At 49.3% G+C, this 24,593-nt stretch overlaps 1 protein-coding gene across 4 annotated transcripts in view; it reads left to right on the top strand.

Annotated features, from left to right (window-relative positions):
- The window catches only part of LOC135070216 (catechol O-methyltransferase-like), a 325,418-nt gene that overhangs the window by 118,600 nt on the left and 182,225 nt on the right, over positions 1-24,593 (top strand). The window contains exon 2 of one of the 4 annotated variants that reach the window (XM_063964748.1): positions 22,443-22,614. The exons of the other annotated variants lie outside the window; for them this stretch is intronic. The gene's annotated coding sequence lies outside the window, so the exon portion shown is untranslated. The remainder of the gene's footprint in view (positions 1-22,442; positions 22,615-24,593) is intronic. 4 annotated transcript variants of the gene reach the window in all.

The raw sequence follows: 24,593 nt of genomic DNA, 5'->3' as shown, positions 1-24,593 counted from the left end.
ATGAACCTTCCTCCAAATTTGTCCAAAGTGTCGTAGAGTGGATACTACAGCAGGAACCTCTACTAACGGAAGGCTTGGAAATTCCGGAACACGGGGATGGAACCCGTAATTGACGAAAAATGGTGATTCCCCAGTGGAAGAATGAAACAAATGGTTGTGGGCAAACTCCGCCCAAGGCAGCAACTCCACCCAATTGTCCTGTGAAGGAGAGAGGTACAGACGAAGAAAAGTCTCTAGATCCTGATTGACACGTTCCGTTTGTCCATTTGTTTGGGGATGATAAGCAGACGAAAACTTAAGTTTGATTTGCAGAGTCGAACAAAGGGCTTTCCAAAACCTGGCGGTGAACTGTACTCCTCGGTCAGAAACAATCTCTTGTGGCAACCCATGCAAACGAAAATGTTCTCGGATAAACAGTAGTGCCAGTTTCGGTGCTGTTGGAAGACCAGTCAAGGGCACAAAGTGTGCCATCTTCGAAAAACGGTCAACGATAACCCAAACGGTGTTGAAACCTTTGGAACAGGGCAGGTCAGTGACGAAGTCCATGGAAATGTGAGTCCAGGGTCTCACAGGGATAGGCAGAGGACGAAGTAACCCTGCAGGAGGCAAACGAGGAGATTTGTGTTGTGTACATTGGGGACAGGAATTAACGCAATCTTGTACATCCTTCCTCATGGTGTTCCACCAGTAAGATCTTTGCAGAAACTTGTACATCTTCTGAGCGCCGGGATGACCGGAAAACTTGGAGTTATGGACCCACAGTAGTATCCTTGAGCGGAATCTAGCTGGTACGGACATTCTTCCAGGAGGAGGAGCTGGAGTAGTTAAAGCAACAGAGACAGAAACTGGATTCAGAATTAAACCCCGCTCCGGAGGTTCATCCTCGTCAGAGGAAACTTGTGAACGAGAAAGTGCATCTGCTTTAATATTGAGACTCCCGGCCCGGTACTTGATAATGAACGAGAATCGGGAAAAGAAAAGTGCCCATCTTGCCTGGCGAGGATTCAAGCACTGTGCGGATTTGATGTACAGCAAATTCTTGTGATCTGTGTAGATAGTAAACACGTGTTTAGCCCCTTCCAGAAGATATCTCCATTCTTCCAAGGCAGACTTGATTGCCAAGAGTTCCTGGTCTCCAATAGTGTAGTTCCGTTCGGCCGGAGAGAACTTACGAGAATGGAAGCCACACGGATGTAGTTTCTTATCAGAGGAATACTGGGAGAGAACAGCCCCAACTCCGACTGAAGACGCATCAACTTCTAAGAAGAAGGGTTCATCGAAATCTGGTTGTTTGAGAACTGGAGCCGTCATGAAGGCTAATTTTAAACGAGAAAAAGCTAAAATGGCTTCCGGGGACCACAGACTAGGATTGGAACTCTTCCTCGTCAGGGCAGTAATGGGCGCAACAATGGTGGAGAAACCCTTAATGAATTTCCTGTAGTAGTTCGCAAAGCCCAGGAATCTTTGTATTGCTTTCAGGGAAAGAGGTTGAGTCCAGTCACGAATGGCAGATAACTTTTCCGGATCCATGCGAAGCTCCGTCCCCGAGATGACATAACCGAGGAACGGAATAGATGTTACTTCAAATGTACACTTGGAGAGCTTGGCGTAGAGATGATTCTCTCGTAAACGGTGTAGTACTTCTTTGACTTGTAACCTGTGTTCGACAAGATTCTTGGAAAAAATCAATATGTCGTCCAAATATACCACAACGCTCTGATACAGCATATCACGAAAGATTTCATTGACGAATCCCTGGAAAACCGCGGGAGAATTACTAAGACCAAATGGCATCACCAAGTATTCGTAATGCCCATCTCGGGTATTAAAGGCAGTCTTCCATTCATCCCCCTCTCGGATGCGTATAAGATTATAAGCTCCTCTCAAGTCGAGTTTGGAAAAAATGCGGGCCCCACGAACCCTATCAAATAACTCTGTGATTAGTGGCAAAGGGTACTTATTCTTAATAGTAATGTCATTTAGGCCGCGGTAGTCGATGCATGGTCTCAACCCTCCGTCTTTTTTCTTCACAAAAAAGAAGCCTGCACCAGCAGGGGAGGAAGAGGGGCGAATGAATCCTTTGAGCAGATTGGACTTAATATACTCCGACATGGCTTGGGTCTCAGGAAGAGACAGAGGATATGTGCGACCACGGGGTGGCGTCTTCCCTGGGACAAGGTCAATAGAGCAGTCCCAAGGCCTGTGAGGTGGTAATAGGTCCGCAGCTTGTTCCGAAAACACGTCCTTGTACCCTTGATATGCCTCCGGAATGTGCTCTTCATCCGTCTTGGAAGTGACACGGAGCGGACAGACAGGAGTAAGACAATTAGTGTGACAAAAGGAACTCCAGGACAGAATTTGTGACGACTTCCAGTCGATGTGGGGATTATGACTTTTTAGCCAAGGTATTCCAAGAACCAGATCATGGGACATTTCTGGGATTACCAAGAGTTCCAAATCTTCCTGATGTAGAGCCCCGACCTGCAGCTTAACTGGCCCCGTGCGCCACCTTATAAGACCTTTGGCAATTCTAGTCCCATTGATAGCCGTCAGTGAGATTGGCCGCTCGATAGGCCGTAACTTCAAACCCAAACTTTGGGCACAGATGGAAGAAACGAAGTTCCCCGCAGCTCCGGAGTCCAATAGGGCTTCACAAGACTTGGAGACTGAGTTGGAGACTAGAGTTACTGGAAGCAAACAGTCCGAAGTTGGAGAAGCTTTTGTCGCAACTCCCAGCTTGACTCCTCCGGAACAAGCTAGGACTGCCCGTTTCCCGGACGGACTTTACAAGATTTAAGAAAATGATCTGCGGCTCCACAGTAAAGGCAGAGTTTACCCTCACGACGACGCTGTCGTTCTTCTGGAGACAGTCGGGAGCGGTTAATTTGCATGGGCTCATCTGAGCTAGGTGAGGCCACCGGCCTAGGAGTAGGATTCCGGAGCCTGGGACGATCTGAATGGCTACGTTCTCTTCCACGCTCTTGCATCCGAAGATCCACCTTGACGCACAGAGAAATCAAATCTTCTAATGGATCCGGCAGATCTCTAGTAACCAGCTCATCTTTCAGCCGGTCGGAAAGACCGTTCCAGAAGGCAGCTCTCAGGGCGTCATTATTCCAGCGTAGTTCGGAAGCAATGGTCTGGAAATGAACCACATACTGGCCCACGGAACGGGCGCCTTGCCGAACATGGAGCAAATCGGAAGAAGCCGTGGTCATTCTGCCGGGTTCGTCGAAAATCCTTCGAAAGGACGAGATGAAGTTGGTATAGTTGGAAACCATGGGATCGGACCGTTCCCATAGTGGAGACACCCAATCCAGAGCAGAACCTTCCAATAAAGAAATGATATATGCTACCTTGGACCGGTCTGTAGGAAAGTTGTGTGCAAGTAGCTCGAAATGTACCTCGCATTGGTTCAAGAAACCGCGGCAATTTTTGGGATTCCCATTATAGCGGGACGGAGTAGGCAACTGAAGACGTGGAGTGATACCAGCCGATGGTTGAACATTACTGGCAACGACAACTGGTGCGACCACTGGAGCAGGAGCCGGAATTACTGAGGCCAGAGACGCCTGGATCTGATCCAGACGTCCGGACAACTGCTGGAGGTACTGCATCACCTGGCCTTGCGCCGCCTCCTGACTTTGTACTCGGGAAGCCAGGTTCTGGATGGCACTCGAGTCCGTGTTCCGAATCCCCGAGTCCATTAGGCCTGAGTATACTATCACTGACCTGGTTTGGGAGTGTTGTGGACTCGGGGCTTCTTCCGATGACCGGGAAGAGGAACCGCCACTGGGTCGCAGTAGGGATGGCCGGATGTAGGTCTTCCTCATGCAGGACTACGTCGGCAGGCGGGAGGCACAGAGGAGTTCTTGACGGTCTCCTGTAAGACAAGACTCGTAGAAATACTGAAGGCTGGGGTACTGAGATATTAGAGGTACCGTGATGTCGGAGGCTCCGCGGTATTGGGGTTCTGAGGTGCTGGAAGAACAGGGCGTGCTAGGAGGCCCCTGGAGGTACGGAGATGCTTGGAGGCACGAGGTGCTTGGAGGCACGGAGGTGCTTGGAGGCACGGAGGTGCTTGGAGGCACGGAGGTGCTTGGAGGCACGAGGTGCTTGGAGGCACGGAGGTGCTTGAAGGCACGAGGGTACTTGGAGGCACGGAGGTACTTGGAGGCACGGAGGTGCTTGGAGGCACGAGGTGCTTGGAGGCACGGAGGTGCTTGGAGGCACGGAGGTGCTTGGAGGCACGGAGGTGCTTGGAGGCACGAGGTGCTTGGAGGCACGGGGTGCTTGGAGGCACGGAGGTGCTTGGAGGCACGGAGGTGCTTGGAGGCACGGAGGTGCTTGGAGGCACGGGATGCTTGGAGGTACAGGATGCTTGGAGGCACAGGACGAGCTTGGAGGCACAGGATGCTTGGAGGCACAGGACGAGGGAGCTCTGGAATCACAGCTTCCGAAGGAGAAACGAAGATACTCAGGCACCGGATCTCTGCCTGGTATCCGCTTTTAAACTCCCCGCCCCAGCCTGATTGACGGAGCAGGCAGGTGACGTCAGACCTGCTCCGCCTGCTTGCCCTCACTTGTGATGGCGGCGTCCCTGCTTCCGGGAAGCCGCCGGGGAGCAGCGCCGACCCGCCACTGAATCCGGAGACCGCCAGGGGGAACGAGGCGCCGGGCAGACCAGACCACCCGTAGGGACAAGCGCGGCCGCCGCGGCCGCTGCAGGTTTGTAACACGGTCTATATATTCCCTCCTCTTCCTCTCAGACCCAAGGGCTGAGAATTGTAATAAACGGAGGAGTGTGAACAATATTCTTTGCTCCGGATTGGCCAAGAAGGACTCGGTACCCGGAACTGCAAGAAATGCTCTCAGAGGACCCATGGCCTCTGCCTCTCAGTCAGGACCTGTTGCAACAGGGACCCTGTCTGATCCAAGACTTACCGCGGCTGCGTTGGACGGCATGGCGGTTGAACGCCGGATCCTAGCGGAAAAGGGCATTCCGGATGCAGTTATTCCTACGCTGATAAAGGCTAGGAAAGACGTGACAGCAAGACTTTTTCACTGTATATGGCGAAAATAGGTTGCTTGGTGTGTGGCCGGGAAGGCCCTACAGAGGAATCCCAGGGGGGGTCGATTCCTGCACTTCCTACAGTCAGGAGTGACTATGGGCCTAAAATTAGGATCCATAAAGGCCAAGATTTCGGCCCTATCCCTTTTTCTCTCAAAAAGAACTGGCTTCACTGCCTGAAGTTCGGACGTTGTTACAGGGGTGCTGCATATTCAGCCCCTTTTGTGCCTCCAGTGGCACCTTGGGATCTTAACGTATGTTGGATTCCTAAAATCCCACTGGTTTGAGCCACTTAAGACCGTGGAGCTAAAATGTCTCACGTGGAAAGTGGTCATGCTTTTGGCCTTAGCTTGGACTAGGCGTGTGTCAGAATTGGCGGCTTTGTCATGTAAAAGCCCATATCGGATCTTCCATATGGAAAGGGCAGAATGGAGGACTCGTCCCCAATTTCTCCCTAAGGTGGTATCATCGTTTCATTTGAACCAACCTATTGTGGTGCCTGCGGCTACTAGGGACTTGGAGGATTCCAAGTTGCTGGACGTAGTCCGGGCCCTGAAACTTTATGTTTCCAGGACGGCTAGAGTCAGAAAAACTGACTCGCTATTTATCCTGCATGCACCCAACAAGCTGGGTGCTCCTGCTTCAAAGCAGACTATTGCTCGCTGGATCTGTAGCACGATTCAGCTTGCACATTCTGCGGCTGGACTGCCGCATCCTAAATCAGTAAAAGCCCATTCCACGAGGAAGGTGGGCTCTTCTTGGGCGGCTGCCCGAGGGGTCTCGGCTTTACAACTTTGCCGAGCAGCTACTTGGTCTGGTTCAAACACTTTTGCAAAATTCTACAAGTTTGATACCCTGGCTGAGGAGGACCTTGAGTTTGCTCATTCGGTGCTGCAGAGTCATCCGCACTCTCCCGCCCGTTTGGGAGCTTTGGTATAATCCCCATGGTCCTTACGGAGTACCCAGCATCCACTAGGACGTCAGAGAAAATAAGAATTTACTCACCGGTAATTCTATTTCTCGTAGTCCGTAGTGGATGCTGGGAGCCCGTCCCAAGTGCGGACTCTCTGCAATACATGTATATAGTTATTGCTTAACTAAAGGGTTATTGTATGAGCCATCTGTTGAGAGAGGCTCAGTTAACAGTATGAACAATAACTGGGTATAGTTATCACGAGTTGTACGGTGTGATTGGTGTGGCTGGTATGAGTCTTACCCTGGATTCCAAATCCTTTCCTAGTAATGTCAGCTCTTCCGAGCACAGTTTCCCTAACTGAGGTCTGGAGGAGGGGCATGCATAGAGGGAGGAGCCAGTGCACACCAGATATAGTACCTAATCTTTCTTTTAAGAGTGCCCAGTCTCCTGCGGAGCCCGTCTATACCCCATGGTCCTTACGGAGTACCCAGCATCCACTACGGACTACGAGAAATAGAATTACCGGTGAGTAAATAAATTCTTATTTTTTGCCTTGCCTCCCATGCTTTATGAAGGAAAAGTGCGCTGAAAGCACTCGTCACATAAAAGGGTGTGGTTTCACAAGGAAGGGGTGTGGCCCAACAATCGTACCCCCAATTCAAATTACACCACACAGTAGCACAATCTTATTCACATTACACCACACGTAGTGCCGCTGATTCATACTACACCACACAGTAGCACAATCTTAATCACCTTACACCACCCAGTATTACCCCTTATACATGTAAGTATGGTATGCCGGGAGCCCGACCGCCAGCATACCGACAGCGTGGCGAGCGCAAATGAACCCCTTGCGGGCACGGTGGCGCACTACACACGCCATGCTATTTATTCTCCCTCCAGAGGGGTCGTGGACACCCACGAGGGAGAAAATCTGTCGGTATGCTGGCTGTCGGGATTCCGGCGCCGGTATACTGTGCGCCGGGATCCCGACAGTCGGCAACCTGAAGACCACCCCACTGTAGTGTCCCTTATGGGCCCTACACACTGGGAGATAATACTGAAAGATATGAACAATCTAACTCGTTCATATCTTTCAGTGTGGAGGCACCAGCGATGAACGATGCGCGGCCCCGTGCTCGTTCATCGCTGGTGCCCCGTCGCTTGTGCATGCAGGCCAATATGGACGATCTCGTCCATATTTGCATGCATTGCTATGGAGCCGGGTGACGGGGGGAGTGAAGAAACTTCACTCCCCCCCGTCACTGCCTCCCCGCCGCCGGGTCGCCCGTTTCCGCCATCGGGCAGCTCGGTGGCGGAACGCAAAGTGTGTAGTGCCCATATGTCACATCAGCAGAATGTGTTTTTTATGAAATGAATGTCCTCAGCGTTTTTGGGTACAAAAAAAATATAGTAATTTTATTTGGTATTTTTATTCTGTCCAAGTTTGTACACAGATGGAATTTTATATATTTATTTATATATATATATATATTTCTCTAACGTCCTAGTGGATGCTGGGAACTCCGTAAGGACCATGGGGAATAGCGGGCTCCGAAGGAGGCTGGGCACTCTAGAAAGATCTTAGACTACCTGGTGTGCACTGGCTCCTCCCACTATGACCCTCCTCCAAGCCCCAGTTAGATTTCGTGCCCGGACGAGGTTGGATGCACACTAGGGGCTCTCCTGAGCTCTTAGAAAGTTATAGTCTTAGAATTTGTTATTTTCAGTGAGACCTGCTGGCAACAGGCTCACTGCAGCGAGGGACTAAGGGGAGAAGAAGCGAACTCGCCTGCTTGCAGCCGGATTGGGCTTCTTAGGCTACTGGACACCATTAGCTCCAGAGGGATCGACCGCAGGCCCAGCCTTGATGTTCGGTCCCGGAGCCGCGCCGCCGTCCCCCTTACAGAGCCAGAAGCAAGAAGATGGTCCGGAAAATCGGCGGCATGAAGACTCTGTCTTCACCAAGGTAGCGCACAGCACTGCAGCTGTGCGCCATTGCTCCTCTCACACACTTCACACTCCGGTCACTGAGGGTGCAGGGCGCTGGGGGGGGCGCCCTGAGGCAGCAATAAAAACACCTTGGCTGGCTAAAATACCTCAATATATGGCCCCAGGGGCTATATATGAGGTAAATACCCCTGCCAGAATTCCATAAAAAACGGGAGAATAGGCCGCGAAAAAGGGGCGGAGCCTATCTCCTCAGCACACTGGCGCCATTTTTCCCTCACAGCTCGGCTGGAGGGAAGCTCCCTGGCTCTTCCCTGCAATCTACAGTACAGTAAGAGGGAAAAGAGAGGGGGGGCATTAAAATTGGCACTGTATACAGTATATTATATAAAAGCTATTAGGGACATAACTCAGTTAGTCCCTGTATATATATAGCGCTCTGGTGTGTGCTGGCATACTCTTACTCTGTCCCCCCAAAGGGCTTTTGTGGGTCCTGTCCTCGTTTAGAGCATTCCCTGTGTGTCTGCGGTGTGTCGGTACGGCTGTGTCGACATGTTGAATGAGGAGGCTTATATGGTGACAGAACAGAGGCCGATATATGTGATGTCGCCCCCTGTGGGGCCGACACCAGAGTGGATGGATAGGTGAAAGGTATTAACCGACAGTGTCAACTCCTTACATAAAAGGGTGGATGACGTAACAGCTGTGGGACAGCTGGCTTCGCAGCCCGCGCCTGCCCAGGCGTCTCAAAGGCCATCAGGGGCTCAAAAACGCCCGCTCTCTCAGATGGCAGACACAGATGTCGACACGGAGTCTGACTCCAGTGTCGACAAGGTGGAGACATATACACAATCCACTAGGAACATCCGTGACGTGATCCCGGCAATAAAAAATGTGTTATACATTTCTGACTTTAACCCAAGCACCTCTAAAAATGGGTTTTAGGTTTGGGGAGAAAAAACAGGCAGTGTTTTGTTCCCCCATCAGATGAATAAATGAAGTGTGTGAAAGCGTGGGTTCCCCCGTTAAGAAACTGGTAATTTATAAAAAGTTACTGATGGCGTACCCTTTCCCGCCAGGTGGATAAGTTACGCTGGGAGATATCCCCTAGGGTGGATAAGGCGCTCACACGTTTGTCAAAAAAGGTGGCACTGCCGTCTTAGGATACGGCCACTTTAATAGGTACCTGTTGATAAAAAACAGGAGGCTATCCTGAAGTCTGTATTTACACACTCAGGTACTAGACTGAGACCTGCAGATAGTGCTGCTGCAGTGTGGTCGGTGACCCTGTCAAACAGGGATACTAGTTGGAAAACATAAAAACATATTAAAGACGTCGTCTTATATATGGGGGATGCACAGAGGGATATTTTTGCCGGCTGGCATCCAAAATAAATGTAATGTCCATTCTGTCAGGAAGGTATTAGAGACCTGTCACTGGACAGATGATGCTGACTTAAAAAGCGCATAGAGAGCCTTATAAGGGTGAGGAATTATTTGGGGATGGTCTCTGGGACCTCGTATCCACAGCAACTGCTGGGAAGAAATAATTTTACCTCAGGTTTCCTCACAGACAAAGGTACAGTCCTTTCGGCTTCAGAAAAGCAAGCGGGTCAAATGGCGCTTCCTTTCTGTACAGAGACAAGGGTAGAGGGAAAAAAGCTGCACCAGTCAGCCTGTTCCCAGAATCAAGATTCTTCTCCCGCCTCCTGTGAGGCCACACCATGACGCGGGTGCTCCACAGGTGTAGCCAGGTACGGTGGGGGGCCGTCTCAAAAATTTCAGCAATTAGTGGGCTCGCTCACAGGTGGATCCCTGTTTCTTTCAAGTAGTATTTCAGGGGTACAAGCTGGAATTCGAGATGTCTCCCCCCAGCCGTTTCCTAAAATATGCCTTGCTGACAACTCCCTCTGGCAGGGAGGCTGTGCTAGAGGCAATTAATAAGCGGTATTCCCAGCAGGTAATACTCAAGGTGCCCCTACTTCAACAAGGACGGGGTTACTATTCCACACGGGTTGGGGTACCGAAACCGCATGGTTCGGTGTGACCCATTTTATATTTAAAATCCTTGAACACAAAAATTCAAGTTCAAGATGGAATCGCTCAGGGCGGTTATTCCAAGCCTGGACAAGGGGGATTACATGGTATCCTGGGACATCAAGGATGCTTACCTGCATGTCCCCATTTACCATCCTCGCCAGGAGTACCTCAGATTTGTGGTACAGGATTACCATTACCAAGTCCAGACACTGCCGTTGGACTGTACATGGCACCGAGGGTGTTTTATCAAGGTAATGGCCGAAATGTTGATACTCCTTCAAAAAAAGGGAGTTGTAATTATCCCGTACTTGGACAATCTCGTTATAAGGGCGAGGTCCAAGGAGCAGTTGGTAGTCGGGGTAGCACTATTTTGGAAAGTGCTACAACAGCATGGTTGGATTCTAAACAGTCCAAAGTCACAGCTGGTTCCTATGACACGTCTACTGTTCCTGGGGATGGTTCTGGACATAAACCAGAAATAGTGTTTCTCCCGGAGGAGAAAGCCAAGGAGTTGTCATCTCTAGTCAGAGACCTCCTGAAGCCAAAATAGGTAGCGGTGCATCATTGCACGCGAGTCCTGGGAAAAATGGTAGCTTCCTACGAAGCAATCCCATTAGGCAGGTTCCATACAAGAACTTTTCAGAGGGACCTGTTGGACAAGTGGTCCGGATCGCATCTTCCGATGCATAGGCTGATAACCCTGTCTCCAAGGACCAGGGTATCTCTACTGTGGTGGCTGCAGAGTGCCCATCTTCAAGAGGGCCGCAGGTTCGGCATACAGGACTAGGTCCTAGTGACCATGGATTCCAGCCTTTGAGGCTGGGAGGCAGTCACACAGGGAAGAAATTTCCAGGGACTTTGGTCAAGTCAGGTTATTTCCCTACACATAAATATTCTGGACCTGAGGGCCATTTACAATGCCCTGAAGCCGGCAAGGCCTCTGCTTCAAAACCAGCCGGTACTGATCCAATCAGACAACATCACGGCAGTCGCCCATGTAAACCAACAGGGCGGCACAAGAAGCAGGATGGCGATGGCAGAAGCCACAAGGATTCTCCGATAGGCGGAAAATCATGTGTTAGAACTGTCAGCAGTGTTCATTCCCGGAGTGGACAACTGGGAAGCAGATCTTCTCAACAGACACGACCTCCACCCGGGAGAATGGGGACTTCCTCCAGAAGTCTTCCAATAGGATTGTACACCATTGGGAAAGGCCACAGGTGGACATGATGGCGTCCCGCCTCAACAAAAAGCTATAAAAAATATTGCACCGGGTCAAGGGACCCTCAGGCGATAGCTATGGACGCTCTGGTAACACCGTGGGTGTACCAGTCGGTTTATGTGTTCTCCCCTCTGCCTCTCATACCAAAGGTACTGAGAATAATAAGAAGGCGAGGAGTAAGAACGATACTCGTGGATGGCCAAGAAGAGCTTGGTACCCAGAACTTCAAGAATTTATATCAGAGGACCCAGGGCCTCTGCCACTCAGACAGGACCTGCGGCAGCAGGGGCCCTGTCTGTTCCAAGACTTACCGCGGCTGCGTTTGTCGGCATGGCGGTTGAACGCCGGATCCTGAAGGAAAAGGGCATTCCGGAGGAAGTCATTCCTACGCTTACTAAAGCCAGGAAAGAGGTTACAGCAACTCATTATCACCGCATATGGCGAAAATATGTTGCATGGGTGAGGCCGAAAGGGCCCCAACAGAGGAATTTCAACTAGGTCGATTTCTGCATTTCCTGCAAGCAGGAGTGACTATGGGCCTTAAAGTTGGGTTCCATTAAGGTACAGATCTCGGCTCTGTCGATTTTCTTTCAAAAAGAACTAGCTTCAGTACCTGAAGTTCAGACATTTATAAAAGGAGTGCTGCAGAGTCAGCCCCCGTTTGTGCCTCCTGTGGCACCTTGGGATCTCAACGTGGTGTTGAGTTTCTTAAAATCACATTGGTTTGAACCACTAAAAACCGTTGATCTGAAATATCTCACGTGGAAGGTGGTTATGTTATTGGCCTTGGCTTCTGCCAGGCGAGTATCAAAGTTGGCGGCTTTGTCTGGTAAAAGCCCTTATTTGATTTTCCATATGGATAGGACAGAATTGAGGACTCGTCCCCAGTTTCTCCCAAAGGTGGTGTCAGCGTTTCACCTGAACCAGCCTATTGTGGTGCCTAGGCTACTAGGGACTTGGAGGACTCCAAGTTGCTAGACATTGTCAGGGCACTGAAAATATATGTTTCCAGAACGGCTAGAGTCAGAAAATCTGACTCGCTGTTTATCCTATATGCACCTAACAAGCTGGGTGCTCCTGCTTCTAAGCAGACTATTGCTCGTTGGATTTGTAGTACAATTCAGCTTGCACATACTGTGGCAGGCCTGCCACAGCCAAAATCTGTCAATGCCCATTCCACAAGGAAGGTGGGCTCATCTTGGGCGGCTGCCCGAGAGGTCTCGGCTTTACAATTTTGCCGAGCAGCTACTTGGTCAGGGGCAAACACGTTTGCAAAAATTCTACAAATTTGATACCCTGGCTGAGGAGGACCTGGAGTTCTCTCATTCAGTGCTGCAGAGTCATCCGCACTCTCCCGCCCGTTTGGGAGCTTTGGTATAATCCCCATGGTCCTTACGGAGTTCCCAGCATCCACTAGGACGTTAGAGAAAATAAGAATTTACTCACCGGTAATTCTATTTCTCGTAGTCCGTAGTGGATGCTGGGCGCCCATCCCAAGTGCGGTTTATCTGCAATACTTGTACATAGTTATGGTTAACTAAATCGGGTTATTGTTGAGCCATCTGTTGAGAGGCTCTATTGTTTCATACTGTTAACTGTGTTTCATATCACGAGTTGTACGGTGTGATTGGTGTGGCTGGTATGAGTCTTACCCGGGATTCAAAATCCTTCCTTATTGTGTACGCTCGTCCGGGCACAGTACCTAACTGAGGCTTGGAGGAGGGTCATAGTGGGAGGAGCCAGTGCACACCAGGTAGTCTAAGATTTTTCTAGAGTGCCCAGCCTCCTTCGGAGCCCGCTATTCCCCATGGTCCTTACGGAGTTCCCAGCATCCACTACGGACTACGAGAAATAGAATTACCGGTGAGTAAATTCTTATTATATATATATATATATATATATATATAATGTTTATTATGAAAACACACCATAGATGAACATGGACGCTTCACCTTTCTTCTGCAAGTTAAAAACCCCTCTCCCATTAACCTAATGCCTCCATGGACCGGTCCTACGTCATTTAACCCATTGTTGTGCTTTTTAGAGAAATTCCCCTTAAAACTTACATGTCTATATTGGCGAAATTATACTATTTAACTATTTATAATTTATACTATACCCCTCTAAGGTGGTCATTCCGAATTGTTCGCTCGCTAGCAGTTTTTAGCAGCCATGCAAACGCATTGTCGCCGCCCACCGGGGAGTGTATTTTCGCTTTGCAGGAGTGTGAACGCCTGTGCAGCAGAGCGCCTGCAAAAACATTTTCTGCAAAACAAGGCCAGCCCTGTAGTTACTCTTCGTGTGCGTTGATTCTAACATTGGTGGGTTGGCTTTTGACGTCACACACCTGCCCAGTGTTCGCCCAGCTACGCCTGCGTTTTCCCCGGCACGCTTGCGTTTTTCTAAGCACTACCTGAAAACGGTCAGTTAACACCCAGAAACGCCCCTTTCCTGTCAATCTTCTTGCGGCCGCAAGTGCGAATGAAAACGTCACTAGAACATGTGCAAAACCACAAAGGACTTTGTACCCATGCGTCGCACGTGTGCATTGCGGTCCATGCGCAGAAATGCCGATTTTTAGCCTGATCGCTGCGCTGCAAACAGTGCAGCTAGCGATCAACTCGGAATGACCCCCTATGTGCGTGATTATTTATTGGGAGGGGTGCACTAGAGGTTCTGCATTGTGTCCCAACCTTTTTTTGCATTGTGTTCCAAATTTAACCTAGAAAAGCAATGTGAGTTTGGATTTGGAAATGTATGGGGTTATTCAGGTTTATTAGCAAACCAAACTAGCAAGCAACTGGGCAAAACCATGTTGCACTGCAGGTGGGGCAGAGAGGTTTAGATTTGGGTGGGTTATCTTGTTTCTGTGCAAGGTAAATACTGGCTGCTTTATTTTTACACTGCAATTTAGATTTCAGTTATGCGCATTTTAACAGCTGGTCACTATTTTCCTAAATTGTCTGACATTCCCCTGTTAAGGTGCATACACACGGAGAGATTTTAACTATGAGAGATCTTGAACTGGAGTGTTTTTCCTTGAACTAGCAGTAGGAGATTTTGACTAATTTTACCAGCGATTTTGGCTATGGGCGATTTTGGCTAACTCATGTAAGCAAAGGGATGCTTTTTCTTTTCCAGCGACCTAGCCAAAATTGACTTGCCTGCACAGTCTATTTATAGCAGCGATAGCGACCTGGTGGGGACGCGCATCGCTATCGCTAGCTGTGTACACATAGAGCGATATGCACTAACTTTCTGAGTGATTTTGACTATATAGTCAAAATCGCTCAGCTATATCGCTCCGTGTGTTTGGACCTTTAGTCTCCTGGATACTCTGTGTATCATTCACAGATATCACCATGTTACATATAATCTCCGCTAAAGTAGAAAATATCTCAACACCATCTAAAAAAGTACACTGCTCAACAAATAAAAAAAAGTCTCTGCATCTGGCTTGTGAATATGTTTTCCCTAATTTCTCTGACGTCCTAGTGGATGCTGGGACTCCGTCAGGACCATGGGGATTAGCGGCTCCGCAGGAGACAGGGCACAAAAATAAAAGCTTTAGGACTAGGTGGTGTGCACTGGCTCCTCCCCCTATGACCCTCCTCCAAGCCTCAGTTAGGTTTTTGTGCCCGTCCGAGCAGGGTGCAATCTAGGTGGCTCTCCTAAAGAGCTGCTTAGAAAAAGTTATTAGGTTTTTTATTTTCAGTGAGTCCTGCTGGCAACAGGCTCACTGCAACGAGGGACTTAGGGGAGAAGAAGTGAACTCACCTGCGTGCAGGATGGATTGGCTTCTTAGGCTACTGGACACCATTAGCTCCAGAGGGATCGAACACAGGCCCAGCCATGGAGTCCGGTCCCGGAGCCGCGCCGCCGACCCCCTTGCAGATGCCGAAAAGTGAAGAGGTCCAGAAACCGGCGGCAGAAAACTTTTCAGTCTTCATGAGGTAGCGCACAGCACTGCAGCTGTGCGCCATTGTTGTCAGCACACTTCACACCAGCGGTCACTGAGGGTGCAGGGCGCTGGGGGGGGGCGCCCTGGGCAGCAATGATAATACCTTGTTCTGGCTAAAAATACATCACATATAGCCCCTGGGGCTATATGGATGTATTTAACCCCTGCCAGGTCTCACAAATACCGGGAGAAGAGCCCACCGAAATAGGGGGCGGGGCCTATCTCCTCAGCACACAGCGCCATTTTCCTGCACAGCTCCGCTGCGAGGAAGGCTCCCAGGACTCTCCCCTGCACTGCACTACAGAAACAGGGTAAAAAAACAGAGAGGGGGGGCACTTTTTTGGCGATATTGATATATTAAGCTGCTATAAAGGAAACAACACTTCTGTAGGGTTGTTCCTATATATTTATAGCGCTTGGGTGTGTGCTGGCACTCTCTCCCTCTGTCTCCCCAAAGGGCTAGTGGGGTCCTGTCTTCGATAAGAGCATTCCCTGTGTGTCTGCTGTGTGTCGGTACGTGTGTGTCGACATGTATGAGGACGATGTTGGTGTGGAGGCGGAGCAATTGCCGGTAATGGTGATGTCACCCCCTAGGGAGTCGACACCGGAATGGATGGCTTTGTTTATGGAATTACGTGATAATGTCAGCACGTTACAAAAATCAGTTGACGACATGAGACGGCCGGCAAACCAGTTAGTACCTGTCCAGGCGTCTCAGACACCGTCAGGGGCTGTAAAACGCCCTTTACCTCAGTCGGTCGACACAGACCCAGACACGGACACCGAATCTAGTGTCGACGGTGAAGAAACAAACGTATTTTCCAGTAGGGCCACACGTTATATGATCACGGCAATGAAAGAGGCATTGCATATCTCTGATACTGCCAGTACCACAAAAAGGGGTATTATGTGTGGTCTGAAAAAAAACTACCTGTAGTTTTTCCTGATACAGAGGAATTGAATGAAGTGTGTGATGAAGCGTGGGTTAACCCCGATAGAAAACTGCTAATTTCAAAGAAGTTATTGGCATTATATCCTTTCCCGCCAGAGGTTAGGGCGCGCTGGGAAACACCCCCTAGGGTGGATAAGGCACTCACACGCTTATCAAAACAAGTGGCGTTACCGTCTCCTGAAACGGCCGCCCTCAAGGATCCAGCTGATAGGAGGCTGGAAACTACCCTGAAAAGTATATACACTCATACTGGTGTTATACTGCGACCAGCCATCGCCTCTGCATGGATGTGCAGTGCTGGGGTGGTTTGGTCGGATTCCCTGACTGAAAATATTGATACCCTGGATAGGGACAATATTTTATTGACTATAGAGCAATTAAAGGATGCTTTTCTTTATATGCGAGATGCTCAGAGGGATATTTGCACTCTGGCATCGAGAGTAAGTGCGATGTCCATATCTGCCAGAAGAAGTTTATGGACGCGACAGTGGTCAGGTGATGCGGATTCCAAACGGCATATGGAAGTATTGCCGTATAAAGGGGAGGAATTATTTGGGGTCGGTCTATCGGATTTGGTGGCCACGGCAACAGCCGGGAAATCCACTTTTTTACCTCAGGTCCCCTCCCAACAGAAAAAGACACCGTCTTTTCAGCCGCAGTCCTTTCGTTCCTATAAGAACAAGCGGGCAAAAGGACAGTCATATCTGCCCCGAGGCAAAGGAAAGGGTAAGAGAGTGCACCAAGCAGCTCCCTCCCAGGAGCAGAAGCCCTTCCCGGCTTCTGCAAAGCCCTCAGCATGACGTTGGGGCTTTACAAGCGGACTCAGGGGGTGGTGGGGGGTCGACTCAAGAATTTCAGCGCACGGTGGGCTCACTCACAGGTGGACCCCTGGATCCTGCAGGTAGTATCTCAGGGTTACAGGTTAGAATTCGAGAAGTCTCCCCCTCGCCGGTTCCTAAAGTCTGCTCTGCCAACGTCTCCCTCAGACAGGGCGACGGTATTGGAAGCCATTCACAAGCTGTATTCTCAGCAGGTGATAGTCAAGGTACCCCTCCTACAACAGGGAAAGGGGTATTATTCCACACTATTTGTGGTACCGAAGCCGGACGGCTCGGTAAGACCTATTCTAAATCTGAAATCTTTGATCCTGTACATACAAAAATTCAAGTTCAAGATGGAGTCACTCAGAGCAGTGATAGCGAATCTGGAAGAAGGGGACTTTATGGTGTCCCTGGACATCAAGGATGCTTACCTGCATGTCCCAATTTGCCCTTCACATCAAGGGTACCTCAGGTTCGTGGTGCAAAACTGTCATTATCAGTTTCAGACGCTGCCTTTTGGATTGTCCACGGCACCTCGGGTCTTTACCAAGGTAATGGCCGAAATGATGTTTCTTCTGCGAAGAAAAGGCGTATTAATTATCCCTTACTTGGACGATCTCCTGATAAGGGCAAGGTCCAGAGAACAGCTGGGGGACGTAGTAGCACTAACCCAAGTAGTGCTGCAACAGCACGGGTGGATTCTGAATTTTCCAAAATCTCAATTGACCCCGATGACACATCTGCTGTTCCTGGGAATGATTCTGGACACGGTTCAGAAAAAGGTGTTTCTTCCGGAGGAGAAAGCCAGGGAGTTATCCGAACTTGTCAGGAACCTCCTAAAACCAGGAAAAGTGTCTGTGCATCAATGCACAAGAGTCCTGGGAAAAATGGTGGCTTCTTACGAAGCGATTCCATTCGGCAGATTCCACGCACAAACTTTTCAGTGGGATCTGCTGGACAAATGGTCCGGATCGCATCTGCAGATGCATCAGCGGATAACTTTGTCTCCACGGACAAGGGTGTCTCTTCTGTGGTGGTTGCAGAGTGCTCATCTGTTAGAGGGCCGCAGATTCGGCATACAGGACTGGGTCCTGGTGACCACGGATGCCAGTCTGAGAGGCTGGGGAGCGGTCACACAGGGAAGAAACTTCCAGGGAGTGTGGTCAAGCCTGGAGATGTCTCTTCACATAAATATACTGGAGCTAAGAGCGATTTACAATGCTCTAAGCCTGGCAAAACCCCTGCTTCAGGGTCAGCCGGTGTTGATCCAGTCGGACAACATCACGGCAGTCGCCCACGTAAACGGACAGGGCGGCACAAGAAGCAGGAGGGCAATGGCAGAAGCTGCAAGGATTCTTCGCTGGGCGGAAGATCATGTGATAGCACTGTCAGCAGTGTTCATTCCGGGAGTGGACAACTGGGAAGCGGACTTCCTCAGCAGACACGATCTACACCCGGGAGAGTGGGGACTTCATCCAGAAGTCTTCCACATGATTGTGAACCGTTGGGAAAAACCAAAGGTGGATATGATGGCGGCCCGCCTCAACAAAAAACTGGACAGGTATTGCGCCAGGTCAAGAGACCCTCAGGCAATAGCTGTGGACGCTCTGGTAACACCGTGGGTGTTCCAGTCAGTGTATGTGTTTCCTCCTCTGCCTCTCATACCAAAAGTACTGAGAATTATACGGCAAAGGGGAGTAAGAACGATACTCGTGGCTCCGGATTGGCCAAGAAGAACTTGGTACCCGGAACTTCAGGAGATGCTCACGGAAGATCTGTGGCCTCTACCTCTAAGACGGGACCTGCTTCAGCAGGGACAGTGTCTATTCCAAGACTTACCGCGGCTGCGTTGACGGCATGGCGGTTGAACGCCGAATTCTAAGGGAAAAAGGCATTCCGGAAGAGGTCATCCCTACCCTGGTAAAAGCCAGGAAGGAGGTGACTGCACAACATTATCACCGCATTTGGAGAAAATATGTTGCGTGGTGTGAGGCCAGGAAGGCCCCGACGGAGGAATTTCAACTGGGTCGATTCCTACATTTCCTGCAAACAGGATTGTCTATGGGCCTCAAATTAGGGTCCATTAAGGTTCAAATTTCGGCCCTGTCGATTTTCTTCCAGAAAGAATTGGCTTCAGTTCCTGAAGTCCAGACTTTTGTAAAAGGAGTACTACATATACAGCCCCCGGTTGTGCCCCCAGTGGCTCCGTGGGATCTTAATGTAGTTTTGGATTTTCTCAAATCCCATTGGTTTGAGCCACTCAAATCGGTGGATTTGAAATATCTTACATGGAAAGTAACCATGCTACTGGCCCTGGCTTCAGCCAGGAGAGTGTCAGAATTGGCGGCTTTATCGTATAAAAGCCCATATCTGATTTTCCATTCGGACAGGGCAGAACTGCGGACGCGTCCTCAGTTTCTGCCTAAGGTGGTTTCAGCGTTTCACCTGAACCAGCCTATTGTGGTGCCTGCGGCTACTAGCGATTTGGAGGATTCCAAGTTGCTGGACGTTGTCAGGGCATTGAAAATATATATTTCAAGGACGGCTGGAGTCAGAAAATCTGACTCGCTGTTTATACTGTATGCACCCAACAAGCTGGGTGCTCCTGCTTCTAAGCAGACGATTGCTCGTTGGATTTGTAGCACAATTCAACTTGCACATTCTGTGGCAGGCCTGCCACAGCCTAAATCTATCAAGGCCCATTCCACAAGGAAGGTGGGCTTATCTTGGGCGGCTGCCCGAGGGGTCTCGGCATTACAACTCTGCCGAGCAGCTACGTGGTCGGGGGAGAACACGTTTGTAAAATTCTACAAATTTGATACCCTGGCTAAAGAGGACCTGGAGTTCTCTCATTCGGTGCTGCAGAGTCATCCGCACTCTCCCGCCCGTTTGGGAGCTTTGGTATAATCCCCATGGTCCTGACGGAGTCCCAGCATCCACTAGGACGTCAGAGAAAATAAGATTTTACTTACCGATAAATCTATTTCTTGTAGTCCGTAGTGGATGCTGGGCGCCCATCCCAAGTGCGGATTGTCTGCAATACTTGTACATAGTTATTGTTACAAAAAAATCGGGTTGTTATTGTTGTGAGCCGTCTGTTCAGAGGCTCCTACGTTTGTCATACTGTTAACTGGGTTCAGATCACAAGTTGTACGGTGTGATTGGTGTGGCTGGTATGAGTCTTACCCGGGATTCAAAATCCTTCCTTATTGTGTACGCTCGTCCGGGCACAGTATCCTAACTGAGGCTTGGAGGAGGGTCATAGGGGGAGGAGCCAGTGCACACCACCTAGTCCTAAAGCTTTTATTTTTGTGCCCTGTCTCCTGCGGAGCCGCTAATCCCCATGGTCCTGACGGAGTCCCAGCATCCACTACGGACTACGAGAAATAGATTTATCGGTAAGTAAAATCTTATTTTAGTGATGCTGAATTCAGACTTTCTGTATCACGTCACATTTATTAGATACACACAGAAAACAAAAGCGGTAATAGCTCTATAAAGATAAGTGAAAATTTCAGTTACTCTCTATAGATATGACATAGTCTCACCGTATTTATTTGTAAAATACTAATAAAACTGCAGACACAAAACTCTCTAACAATCCAAATGTAATGTAATTGTTAATAAAAGATAAAATGTAAAGTCACTTTGCTTTAGGGAAATAGAATGTTGATGTTTTCCATTTGTACAGTGTCTCATTGGTCTTTCTAGAAATGAACCAAAAGTAGTTCCCCAGCATTGCAGGGTCCCAGCTTGGTAGTAGTGATCCATTGATGAATGTTCCTTGTTCATAAATTACACTACCCAAGTTGTCAGGAATGGGAATGTAAAAAGTGAATTTTAAGTGACATTCTACAACCCATATGCTTGTTGTAGAACATTAGTCCATTCACAATGTGCCAGGTTTTCAGGGTTTGAGAGGTTCAGGTCTGAAACAGCAGGTACTTGCCCAGAGGGCAGGAAGGTAGGTGGGCTTAAGTAATCAGTAGCGGATCTTGCCACGGGCAAGCAGGACTTTTGCCCAGGCGCCACCTTCCGGAGGGCGCCGCACCATGGCAAGATCCGCTACTGCTGTGCTGCCCGCTCTGTCCCGCTGCCCGCTGTGAAGGGAACTAGACGCGTAGCGTCTACTTTCCCTTCGTGGAGAGGACCTTTAATGTGCAGTGCGTGATGACGTCATCGCGCACCGCACAGCAAAGGTCCTTTCCACGAAGGGAACTAGACGCTACTAGTTTCCCTTCGTGGAGAGGACCTTTGCTGTGCAGTGCGCAATAACGTCATCGCGCACTGCACAGCATTTCAGTGGCGCTACTACTGTACAGGGGGCGTAACTGACCACGCCCCCTGTATGAAGCCACGCCCCTATTTCCCGCCCCGGGGCGCAAAAAGGCCTAGAAACGGCCCTGTAAGTAATTCCTCCTCATAGAATATCAATAGCTAGAAGGCATGGCTTGGATAGACAGGGTCTTGGTGAAAAAAATAAGGACTAAGGGCTTGATTCAGCTTCAGTTGCAAAATCGCAAATCGGGCGATTATCGTCAGACTGCGCATGCTCTGCAAACGCATTGCACTTGCGTGAACGCTCAATTGCGATCACAATTTAGTGAAATGCAATTGCAATTTGATTGACAGGAAGTGACCGTTCGTTGGTGTTAATATGGCGTTTGTGGGGAGTGGTTGGTAAAATGCAGGCAGATCATGGCAATTTTCGGTGTGTGTGTCTTGACAGTTGCAATGGAACGCGACTAAAAATATGGCGCCGGTGCGACTACGTTCTAATTATTCTGAGTAGCCCTTGGTCAACTGCAATTGTCGATGGTACACTCCTGCTGTTGCATACGCATTTTTGTGATTGCATCGATGGGCTTCTTTTACCTTTCTGGGGTGGCTCTTCACATGCGATTTTTAGCAGAAGCAGGATTGAGAAAATCGCAATTTCTGTTTAATAGCGATCCAAGCTGAATTAGGCCCAAAGTCCACACTGGAATGGGGAATATAACTTGGCACAATGGATCTGGGCTGGACCGGAATAGCTTGGCACAATGGATCTGGGCTTGAACCGGAATGGCTTGACATTATGAATAGCTAGGTACAGTCGATCCAGGCTGGACCATAATAGCTTGGTAGAATGGATCCAGGCTTGTACCGGAATGGCTTTGCACAATTAATAGCTTGGTTAAGTGGATCCGGGCAGGACTTGAATAGCTTGGCACAATGGATCCAGGCTGGACTTGAATAGCTTGGCACGATGGATCTGGGTTTGAACTGGAATGGCTTTGCATTATGAATAGCTTGGCATAATCGATCCAGGCTGGACCGCAATGGGTTGACATAATGAATCGGGGCTGGATTAGAATAGCTTAGTATAGTCAACTGCAGTAGTTGGAACAATGCGCTGGTAAGATATGCAGATACACAGGTAGACCTGGTTACTGGAGCCTCAGGACGCTTGAAGACAAACATTGCTCTGACTCAGAAGATGCCTTTTATTCCCTTCGTTTCTCAGCTATTGTTGGACATGGTCAGCTGGACTGGAAGCACCATCTGTCCACAGTCAGCTGACCGACCCCATGATGGAGGCACCCAGAGACCGGAGCCGGCAGGATCTCCACGTTTGGACACTGGGTTGGAAGACAGGCAGGATCGCTTGGGGGAGGCTTGACAGGCACCGCTAAGTGGTAAGAGGGGCATGACGCTGAAATCCAGAAACCAGCACCTGTGCCCAGCAGGCTGGTAGGTGTTTACCATGCCAAAATCTGCAATGATGGACATGTAGTTTGCCTCTTTTCTGTTCCCTAAGAATCCACGCATAGTAGCCTGGAAGGAGGACCAATCCGCAGACTCAATTTCTGTCAATTTAGCGTCAGATATTTTATCTGTAAACCGTTTCCTTATTTGGGGGCCAACAAATATTTCTTCTTTTAGCTTTGCTTCGCTTAACTTTGGAAACTTTTCCTTCAGATAAATGGCATGCTGGTCTTCTTTATCCAGTGCTTTCACAAAATTCTTCATTATGCCCAACTTAATGTGGAGTGAAGGTAAAATGATTTTATGCAACTCAACGAGCAGAATGTATTTGACTTTTTTTTCTCTCTAGCAACATAGGTTTCTCTCTCTGGCCATTATGTGTTTATAGTGATTTTTTTTTAAATAGTTTCTGCTGTCCCATAAACACAAACGACTGCAAGCAATATGGCATCCAGTGCTAAGAGCAGGGTTCTTCCCCAGGGCCAGCACATGGAGTAGAATGAGAAAGATGAGGAGGAGGATTCTGATGACATAGTGGTTCTCAAAGTCGGCCCTCAGGACCCCACACAGTTCACGTTTCCAGCTCATCCGGCAGGTGCACTGGGTATAACAAACTGACACATTTTACAAATCCACAGTTAACCAACCTAGAAAGCATGCACTGTGTGAGGTCCTGAGGACCGAATTTGTGAACCTATGACATAGAGCAGAGGTTCTCAGACTCGGTCCTCAGGACCCCACACAGTGCATGTTTTGCAGGTAACACAGCAGGTGCACAGGTGTATTAATTACTCACTGACACATTTTAAAAGGTCCACAGGTGGAGCTAATTATTTCACTTGCGATTCTGTGAGGAGACCTACAAAACATGCACTGTGTGGGCCCCCGAGGACCGAGTTTGAGAACCTCTGACATAGGGGTATATGCAATTGCGGTCGAATTCGCGGCAATTTTCGCCGTTTTTTAATTCGACTCAATTCGACAGGTGAATCCCGGAAGGTGGCTTCCGGAATTCACCATATTCAATGAAAAACGGATTCGCCAGAGTCGCGGGCGAAAATCGGCCGATTTGGCGGATTTTGCCGCGATTTTAAAAAACGGTAAAAAAACGTGAAAAACCCGGAAAAAAAATGGCGTGGGGTCCCCCCTCCAAAGCATAACCAGCCTCGGGCTCATCGAGCTGGTCCTGGTTCTAAAAATGCAGGGGAAAAATTGGCCAGGGATCCCCCGTATTTTTAAAACCAGCACCGGGCTCTGCGCCTGGTGCTGGTGCCAAAAATACGGGGGACAAAAAGAGTAGGGGTCCCCCGTATTTTTAACACCAGCATCGGGCTCCACTAGCTGGACAGATAATGCCACAGCCGGGGGTCACTTTTATGCCGTGCCCTGCGGCCGTGGCATTAAATATCCAACTAGTCACCCCTGGCCGGGGTACCCTGGGGGAGTGGGGACCCCTTCAATCAAGGGGTCCCCCCCCCCCAGCCACCCAAGGGCCAGGGGTGAAGCCCGAGGCTGTCCCCCCCCCCATCCAATGGGCTGCGGATGGGGGGGCTGATAGCCTTTTGTGATAATAAAAAGATATTGTTTTTTCCAGCAGTACTACAAGTCCCAGCAAGCCTCCCCCGCAAGCTGGTACTTGGAGAACCACAAGTACCAGCATGCGGGAGAAAAACGGGTCCGCTGGTACCTGTAGTACTACTGGGAAAAAAATACCCAAATAAAAACAGGACACACACACCTTGATAGTAAAACTTTATTACACACTACCGACACACACATACTTACCTATGTTGACACGCCGACTGCCACGGTCTCCGACGATCCGAGGGTACCTGTGAAAAAATTATACTCACCTTCCAGCGTCCAGAGATAAATCCACGTCCAGAGAGTAAAATCCACGTACTTGTTT

Source organism: Pseudophryne corroboree, chromosome 1, assembly GCF_028390025.1.
Source record: "Pseudophryne corroboree isolate aPseCor3 chromosome 1, aPseCor3.hap2, whole genome shotgun sequence".
Lineage (NCBI taxonomy): Eukaryota > Metazoa > Chordata > Amphibia > Anura > Myobatrachidae > Pseudophryne > Pseudophryne corroboree.
This window is presented reverse-complemented; position numbering and strand designations above follow the sequence as displayed.